Genomic DNA, 9,983 nt, shown 5'->3' with positions numbered 1-9,983 from the left:
CTGGTCCTGAAAAAATCCTCCATACATTGTGACTACATCCTGCTGTGCAAGAAACCCCACCTCCACCCTAACATACTTCCTTAAGGCCTGCCATTCTCCACCAGAAACCTCGCCCCTTACTAGCCCACGTCTTCCTAGTACCACCCTGCCCTCTCAAAGCCAGACCTTGAAAAGCCTCTCCCTCATAGCTCCTCATTCCTGCACCAGAATCCCCACCTTCCGTCAGGCTCTTGCCTCAATTCCCTTCCCTGCCTTATGGGAAACCTCACCCTACATATCCCACAAGGGTTCACAGTGCTCTACCAGCACCCCTCCTCTAAGTAATCTCCTCCTTTGTAGCCTTGATCTTCCTTCTCAAAGCTCTGCCCCAAACAGCCTCCTCCCCAGTACCCCCACCTTCTTCCACTGAAAATGGGTCCACCTGCCAGCCTCCATGCTCAATCCTGCCTACTACACAAGAGACCCTACCCCTAACAAGTCTAGTCCTTCCTGTCCCCTCCCTGCTCTCTCAAAGCCCTACACAGACTGTGCTTCTCCCTCAAAGCCCCACCCTGCTCCACCACAGAGACTGTGCCAATACCAACTCCTCCCTTGAATCAGACAGGGCTCCACCAGAAACCCCACACCACCTCATCCATGAAGGTCCCATCTAGTAACTTTTATTACAAATGCGATTTTATACTGGCCATAGAATTCATACTAATCAATATGATAAGAAAGCAGTATTGCAAAAAGGCAACAAAAAATAAATAGCTATTAGATGCGTTAGTCTAGTTTGGGATGCTCTTACCAGGCAGATACACATTGTGTGAAAATGTCTGAAAAGGATTCCTCTTATTGGAAAGCATTCTTTGAAGTATCAGTGATGGTGAGTGATCATTTTATTTCTAGAAAATCCGTGCACATTTGTGCCAATAACTTAAAAAAATATTAGTTATTTTAAATCCTCTGTTTTCGTTGAGGAAAGAGCATTAGTGTGTAAAAAGCTGACTTTCAACTCATCTCTCTAATGAATAATTTTGGAGTTGCTTACCTTACTATGTACCAGAGTTTTTAGTAACAGAAATTCTCTACCAGAATTCACTTTGAATTTCCTCCTTCCACTAAAGTGCCCTTTGGAAAACATTGAAGTAAGATTATACAGGTAAAATGGCAGAAATAAAAACGCATTTGAGATCATAAAAAATTATGATGAAGACCCCACCCAATGTGCTTTTAATTTTCTAACGAAAGAAACTTAAGCTTATTTAACTGCAGAGTTTCTGAAGACTGGAAGACAAAAATATAAGAAATATCCTATTATACTATGGTTCTGAAAACAAAACAAAAACAAGGAAAGACAACATAATGAGAGAAAAGAATAAGGAACTTGTATATGTGATATAGAGTGTAAAAAATACACTGAATCAGGTAAAACTAATTTTGGTCATGATGTCTGGTTGTTCAATATATTTCATTGTAAATATTGCTCTTTGTTAAGCTGTGACTTACAGAGGACTCAGCAGGGATCTTCTCAGGTAATTGTGTAGATGGTCAATTTCACCATTGCAAGATCATCAGGATGAAAAACTCCACACATCTTAAGACACACCTGCAACAGCACTAGACATACACTTCTATTGGTCCAACAGTGTAAGACAGACCTGTGTTTTACCAAAGGTTTGGATGTAGTATGCTATGTTTTATTCAGGCTGAAGAGCCAAAATAAGTCCAATTTGAGATTAACTCCACCATCTTGTGCTAGTCTGCCCTCAGACTAACCCCAAGAGCGAGAAAAAAAACACAGGTTGCCACCAACCCTGCCCACCCTTAAGAAAGCAGAATAGTTGCCCAAGTGTTCCAGGAACAGAAAATCCCAATAGTTCAGAGAAAGGGCAGTGTGGTTAGAGTGGACTCAAACCAATCATGTAACTGCTTGTGTGGAAATTCCCTAAACTTGTTTGTTCAATACTATAAAAGCTGTGTTGATTTTGTGCTGGGGGAATTTGTGTCACTGGTTACCCAACACGCAGAGGACCAAGCTTGAGCTTGCAAAGAAACGACTCTTTTGCTGTTCGCAGTGGTTGTGGTCTCTGGTGGTCTTTCGGTGGTACCAAGTCCATAAAACATTTCTGGGGTCTCGTCTGGATTCTGCCTCATAAGACCCTCCAGACGCCCCCAAAAACCCAGCTGTCAAGTCTAGTCATTGCTGTTTTGTATATTTGGTTGCCTGCAGGTTCTGTATCTTTAATTCTGGTGTCCAGCGAGGTCTGTATTCTGGTTGGCAAGGAGTCTTGGTGGACGTGCTATAAGACTGCCAATGGGGTCTGTGAGGAGATGTCCCCAGACCCCTCTGGATAGATTGCTGTTTAGTACAGACATTTTTTGGGAAATTTTCCATCTGTAGTCTGGCACTTTCATGCAGACATTTTTTGGGAAGTTTTCCGTCTGTATTGGGAAGTTTTCCATTTTTTTGGGAAACTCTTTCTGTAGTCTGGAACTTTTTGCTTGGCAATTTACAATGCTGCAGCATCCCTTTGTAAGTTGTGTCTGTATGTTGAGTGTTCTGTTTGTCATTTGGGGTTTATCTTACCCTTAAGCCTTGACCCAGGGGGTACTGAATATGGGGGAGAATCTGCCACTCTGAGGGGATGGCCACTAGGGACTTATTTCCCTTGCCCCAAAATGACTGGGACTTCTCCTCCACCTTGAAAGGCCCCTGGGTCAACACATGTTGGTGAGATGTCACCCCATTCACTGAGGCCTGATTGTTCTCGTTCTATATTTCCTGAGATAGGGAAGTTCTGGGTGAGAGTGGCAGGCTCATTCAGCAGACTCTGGATTCAGCTTGCTGAGTGAGAATGGCACAGAGTTCTGGTAGGGATAAACTCAGCCTTTGGTTGTTGTGTTGTCTAGTTCTGTTTTAGAATTGGTACTAGTTATTTTTTTTGGGGGGGGGGGGATCCGGTCATGGGGCCTGAACTCTGGGCCTGGGTGCTATCCCTCAACTCTTCAGCTCAAGGCTTGCGTTCTACCACTTTAGCCACAGCTCCACTTCCAGCTTTTTTCCTTTTGCTTATGTGGTGCTAGAGAATCAAACCAGGCCCCCATGCATGCAAGGCAAGCACTCTACCACTAAGCCACCTTCCCAGCCCCTTGGTACTAGTTTTAAATGTGGGTTTTTGGTTTTGTGTTTTTGAAATTTATTCAAACATCTCTGGGGAAATAAAAGTTCCAGCCTCTAGCTGGGCTCAGTGACAGAGAAGACTGTGTGCCTGGTTTTGACTTTTCATCTAGTCCCGACAATGTAAAGTGCTCTGATCTAAAATTGGATAAGAATCAGGCCAGGTTAGTTTCAGGTGACCTCCCCCACCCGCCCCCCCCCCCCAGCCTTTCTCCAACAAAAGAGCTTCAAAAGACCAGTTGGTGAAATGCTTTGCTAAACACTCAAGACCTGGGAAAACGAAGCTCAACAAAGTTAGTTAGTTTAAAAGAAATATTGTCTTAAATTTTTGTTTGAAAACTTTAGAAAATGTACATAAAACTGATTTTTATTTTTTGTGCACTTAAAGATCTGTGTTTTGTATGTGTTTACGAACATGTTCATGATAGAAATTGTCAGCATGCTGTAACAATTAGGTGAGTTTAACTTTAAAATTCAAAAGTTATGAGGTTGGGACATTACCAGAAAAATTTTATAGAATTTTCACGTTGTTTTAAATGGCTTTTTAATGATTGTTTAACTTGAAAATTTGAAAATGTGTTAGTTTAGAATGCATAAGGCTGTTTACACTGTAATCAAAATATCTGGCTTAACAAAAAGGTGAAACTTAGAAGCCAACAGAATACCTATCTTTAGGAGTGAAGGGTGAACAGGCAGAAGTGCAGTTCAGCTGGTCATGCATGGTGGAACAGGTCCTGGGAGAAGTCCACGCATGGTTAAAGAGCGCAAACTGGCACAAACACAGTTCATCTAACCCTAAAGATTGAGAATGGGTGTGTGCCCATTCCACAGGAAGGACCATGTGGCCCATCTTCATTCTGTCCCTTTTCCCTGGAAACATGATGGTAAAAATGAGTTATGTGATGATCTGAATAGCATTGCTAAAACTGCCCCTTGGATGTGTTGAAATTAAAATTAATTAGGCCTTAAAAAGAAGGTTAAAAAGTTTATTTGTATGTGATTTGCTCTCAATGATATTCTGCCATTGGATATGATTTTTTAAAGCATAAAGGTGTTAAGTCTAGCTTTTTGGTACAATGATGGTGATTGTAATTTTTGCATTAAGAAAAAATTGTTATTTGAGTTTAAATGTTTTATTGTGTATCTGTTTTAAAACAAGCAGCCAAGAGGAAATGAGTGACACGTAGCCTCAAGAGTTCAAGGGATGTTTCAAAATGCAACTAAAAACTAAAGTATAGAATATTAAAACAGATCAATAGGAGGCTTACAAATTAGGAATGGATTTCTATATATAAAGATTAAAAGTAAAATTGTTCTAAACATTTGCCTCAAAGTGCAAAAAGGAAAAATTAGGATTACCAAAATAAGTGCTTAATTCCTATTTCAGTTTGCTCTCATAGGTTTGTTTGTTTGTTTGTTTTTTAACATTTCCCAGCAGGTCCCCCCAAAAAAGTGTGGATTCTTGTAAATTTGTCAGATGTAACTTTAATTACATTCTGGTAAGAACATGCTTAAAAGTTACTTCTATGTTGACCACCTTGTTGCTTTAAATTAAAGTGGCCTTTTATGAGACTCATTGATCTGCAAACTGGTTCGAAGCCAGCCTGGGCAGAAAAAGGTTTGTGTGAAACTGTCACCTCTACTCAGCTAGCAGAAGGCTGAAAGAGCAAACAGAGTTGCTTTAGGATTCAAAATGGCAGAGTGCTAGCCTTGAGCTGCAGAGCTGAGGGACAGCCCTCAGGCCCCGAGTTCAAGTCCAGAAACCAACTAAGAGAAATGCCAATAAGGCGTTTTTCCCAGTGTAGAGAAGACATTTCTGGGATGAAAGCAATGGAGGAGCATCCAGAGACCGTAAGCCACTGCTTGAATGGCAGAAATAATGTCAGATCCTAGTGTCATTTGTGCGTGACCTTTCAAAAATTTGTCAGAGCCAGGAGGTCATGGGAAGATAGTTTTTAAGCATGCCTAATATCTTTGACTATCTACCTTGTAAGGGACAGGAATTTAGTCATCTGTGATAGCACTAAAAAGCTAAGGTTGTAAAATGTGGAGGATAGTTTTAGATTCCAACCCCTGTATGTGCCCAAAGCTCTAATTGGCAGTAACTGTTGAGCTGACACCAGCTACATGAAATTCATCTGCTCAGGAAAAACGTTTGTAAACCTGAGACTGTGTTTCTATTGATATCTGTCTGAAAGCCTGCGTAGGTAACTTAGGCATTGTTAGGATAACTAGAGATCACATTCCTAAACCATCCAGAAAGATCCTTTTGCAAACCAGAAGGCTAAATAAGCTACACTGCTGTAGGCAGAAAAAAGGTCTGTGCATTTGTCAAAAGTTAAAATGCTGTTCTTAATGACATCTAACCCTGGTATCCTCTTTGTAAAAAAGGCTAAGATTATAGGTTAGTGGCTAGGTAGGATCAACACCGCTGTCAGCTTGAAGAAGTGACAGAAGATGAATCTTTGTCCATCATCCTCTTTTAAGAACAAGGTACCAGAGTCACTTTTTTAAAAATATGGCAAAATAGACGGAAAAGGCATGGGAAATAATAGTACTGGCCTGAGCCCTCTATATATGCCTAGAAAATCCTAGCCTTATTAAAAGAACTATTTGTTTAAAAAGTTGTCATCTTGGTAAATTGTCCTGAGCTATTGTCTAAATAGTCTTAAAAAACAGTGGGGTCACAGCCTTCCAAGCCTATGCAATGTATCCTTAACCAGTCTGTGTAGGAATTTGCAGCCCAGCAAGTGGTGTGACAGTCCCTTGGAGCCACTGAAAGACCCTGCTGCTGCTGCTGCTGCACACCATAATGGGTAAAGTTCAACGACAGACTGACAATCACCGAGAAGAAATCTACATCATCATCCAGACCACCTCCATCGTGGTAAAAGTAGATTGAACTCCTGCCTGATTCGATCACCTGAGATGGCTTCCAGTTTGAAAGCTAAAACTAAGATCTTGTGGGACATTCTTTTGGTGATATCCAATAACCTTCTCTACTCCCACAGTGGATATTGGGGGCAAGGATATCACTGGCTCACTGGCTTGCCTTAGGTACTTCAGGGACACAGCCTAGTTTGGCTCTGGTATGGTAATAACCTGCTTCTTCCTGGGTGAGTTTTAAAGATAAAGGAGATATTTTTTTAATCAATGGAGGTAGTAAGAGGAATGACACCCAGCCCTAATCTTAGCCTTAAAATCTAGCAAGCTTTTCATCCCACTGGTACCTTGAGGCTTTCTGAGATAACTTGGTTCCACAGGTCAAAGGGAAAATGAGCAGTTTTAAACTCTAGCCACAAAGAAGCTCAAGAAATTGTAAAGAAGAGGAGGGTAGTAAAGAAAGCCTTAGGAAATGAATTTGGGAAAAATTGGTATCCTCTGGATAAGAAATGAATTAAAAAGTAAGGATTGTCTTAAAATGTTTGTAAAGAAGACAAACCTCAGAAAGCTTAAGTATGTAGCAAATGGTATGAGTATGTTTTAAAATTGGAGCTAATGAGTACAGCTGGTATAAAATTGTTAGCTGTGATATACGGAGTCAGGATTGGTGGAAGAAAATGTAAGGGCCTTTGATACTGTTAATTTTGTTGCTCACAATCAGACTTTGTAGCCTGGTGTCCTTTGTAAAAGAGAGGATCAGCACAGTCCATCTATTAGTTCTGAGGTCCCAACGCCAAACTGCAAATATAGAAGACTGTGCCAATTAGGGGACCATGATTGGTCCCCGATGCTCTAGAAGAGGAGGGAATGAACAGCCAAAGTAACTCCAATTTGAGATTAACCCCACCATCTTGTACTAGGCTGCCCTCAGAGTAACCCCGAGAGAGAGAGAGAAAAAAACACAGATTGCCACCAAGCCTGCCCACCCTTAAGAGAGCAGAACAGTTGCCCAAGTGTTCCAGGAACAGAATATACCAATAGTTCAGAAAAAGGGCAGTGCGGTTAGGGTGGACTCAAACCAATTATATAACTGCTTGTGTGGAAATTCCCTAAACTTGTTTGTTCAATACTATAAAAGCTGTGCTGATTTTGTGCTTAGAGACTCTTACCATCACCAGTTACCGAGTGCACGGAGGATTAAGCTTGAGCTTGCAAATAAACGACTCTTTTGCTGTTCATATTGGTCGTGGTCTCTGGTGGTCTTTCAGGGGTTCCAAGTCCGTACAACATGGCTTGATACAAAATGTCTCTGTCCAGAGAATTAAGTGATTGCATTTATCGCTAAAAAGATTTAGTGTCGTTATTAACATCTAACACATGCTGTTTTTATTTAAACCTCTCTTTCTTCCTTCCTTCCTTCCTTCCTTCCTTCCTTCCTTCCTTCCTTCCTTCCTTCCTTCCTTCCTTCCTTCCTTCCTTCCTTCCTTCCTTCCTTTCTTTCTTTCTTTCTTTCTTTCTTTCTTTCCCTTTCTTCCTTCCCTCCCTCCTTCCTTCCTTCCTTCCTTCCCTTCTCTCCTCCTCCTCTACTTTCTTTTCTTTCTGTTTATTTCTTCCCTTTTCTTTCCTCTTTTAGGAAATGAGTATGAATTTAGATTTATTTTTTGCTGAACAAGTTTTCTACCAATAGAACAATCTTTTTTCAATTTAGTTACTTTGCTCATAGGTAATCAATTTTCCTGAGGGCTGAACAGAGGCTAAGTTCCTCACCTCTGTCTGCCAAGAAGCTGGGATCACAAACGCATTCCAATATGCCAGGATTTAGGATGATATGAGAATTATTATTACTTTCTTTGCACACTGGTTCTAAGCTGTGATCCTCTCAAATTCTATCCCTTTATTTCGTAATGTGATCTCCAATATCTTGCCCTCAATATAGATTGTCTAAATGAATGACTGAAGGCAATTTCACTTTAATTTTTTTGGCATTCCAGGGCCTATTATAATTTTATTTCTAGACAATTTTTGTGTATATGTATACATAAGCTTTAAAATGTTGCTTTCCCCCCCTGTTTTTCCTTTTTTATTTTTCTTGGTCATGGGCCTGGGCCTGGGCACTGTCCCTAAGCTCTTAAGATCAAGGCTAGCGCTTTACCACTTGAGCCACAGGGCCACTTCGGTTTTTCTGGCTGTTAATTGGAGGTAAGAATGTCACGGATTTCCTGCTATGGCTAGCTTTGAACTACCATACTCAGATCTCAGCTCCTGAGTAGCTAGGATTACAGGCATCAGCTACTGGCTCCCAGCTAAAATGTTACTTATTTTAAGTTCTGTGACTTAGTTGAGGGAGTAGCATGAGTGTGTAGAAAGGTAACTTTCAAATAATCTCTAAATAATTTTAGAGTTTCATTTTCATAATATTTATTGCAGTGATTAATAACAGAAGCTCACAAAGTAACAGAATGATCCTTCATTTTCCCCTTCCCATAGGTATTATTGGAAGAAAATGAGTGAGATATAAGTCTAAGACAATATGTACTTGAAATTATAAAAAATTATTTTGATGACACATAAACAGCCAGATTACACAACCTGCTTTTCATTTTTTAAAGAAAGGAATGTCATACAGGTATATTTATTGGCAGGTTTTTTCATCTGAAAAACAAAGAAAAAAGTATCATAAAAAAGCTGATGGGAATCAGCAGCTATATAAGTGTGATTGGAGAGTTTAAGACATGAATTTATTCAGGTAAAATAATTATTTGGGAAAGGTATCTGTTCACTGAGTTTATTCATCGTTAATTTTATTCATGTATCACTTAATATATAAACACATACATGTGTGTATATATGTGTGTATGTGTGTGTGTATGTGTGTGTGTGTGTGTGTGTGTGTGTGTGTGTATCAGCAGTATCCGTCCAGTGAACTGTTTGGTTAGGTAATTTCATGTTAAATTCATCAAAAATATGGACTTCCATAAACTTTAACAACCCTGCAACACCACTGCACATGCAAACTTAAGAGTTCACCATTGTAAGGCAGACCTGTGTTTTACCAAAGCATATACAAAGTGTATATAGTGTGTTATTTTTTCATTTAGGCTTGACACAAAATGTGGTTGCCCCTAGAAATAAATGATGGCATTATAACTACAATAATTTATTGTAAATCTTTACATTGAACACATGTTCAACATGAGTTGTTCATTCTTTCTTTTTCTTAGTTTAATTTTAGGAAGTTGATTTGAGTTTTGATGTTGTGTTTGCCAGACAGGGACTCCACCACTGGAGTCACTACACCAATCCTTTGTTGTTTAAGTTACTTTACTCATAGATTAGCAATTTTTGCACCCAGCCTAAAAAGCAGGGATCGTGATTGCATTCCAATATCCCTACCTAGTAGGTGGATATGGGTGAAACTTTCCTTCCTAGAATGACTCAGAAGTGTGATCCTCTCAAATTCTACCACTTTAGTTAATAGTGTGTGATCCAGTTCTGCCTATCTGTAGAAGATATGACAGAAATAAATGATTACAGGTAATTTGAGTTAATCATTGGCTAATATAGTGATTTGGTATTAAAATGTAGGGTAAGTTTAAAAGTATAATCACAGTAGTCATATTTTGCTAAGTAAATTCTGTTTCACATTAAAAACACATCTTAACCAGAATTAATGACTTATTTTGCTGTCTGTCAACTGGTATGTCATTTGGGAAACCTCATGTTTTCCATGTATGATAAAGGACTTTGAATGATCTGATGTACTGGCTCACATCTATAATCATGGTTAGCAATCAGAAATAAATAGATCACAATTTGAACATAGCCTAACCAAAAATTTAGGAAGTCCCAGCCTCAACAAACTAGTGAATCATGTTGAATCATGCCATTAATCTCAGTATCACAAGAGGCTAAGTTTCTGCCCAGTACCTGTGTCACT

Source organism: Dipodomys spectabilis, unplaced genomic scaffold, assembly GCF_019054845.1.
Source record: "Dipodomys spectabilis isolate Male_0828 unplaced genomic scaffold, ASM1905484v1 ptg000122l, whole genome shotgun sequence".
Classification (NCBI taxonomy): Eukaryota; Metazoa; Chordata; class Mammalia; order Rodentia; family Heteromyidae; genus Dipodomys; species Dipodomys spectabilis.
Note: the sequence above shows the minus strand (reverse complement) of the source record.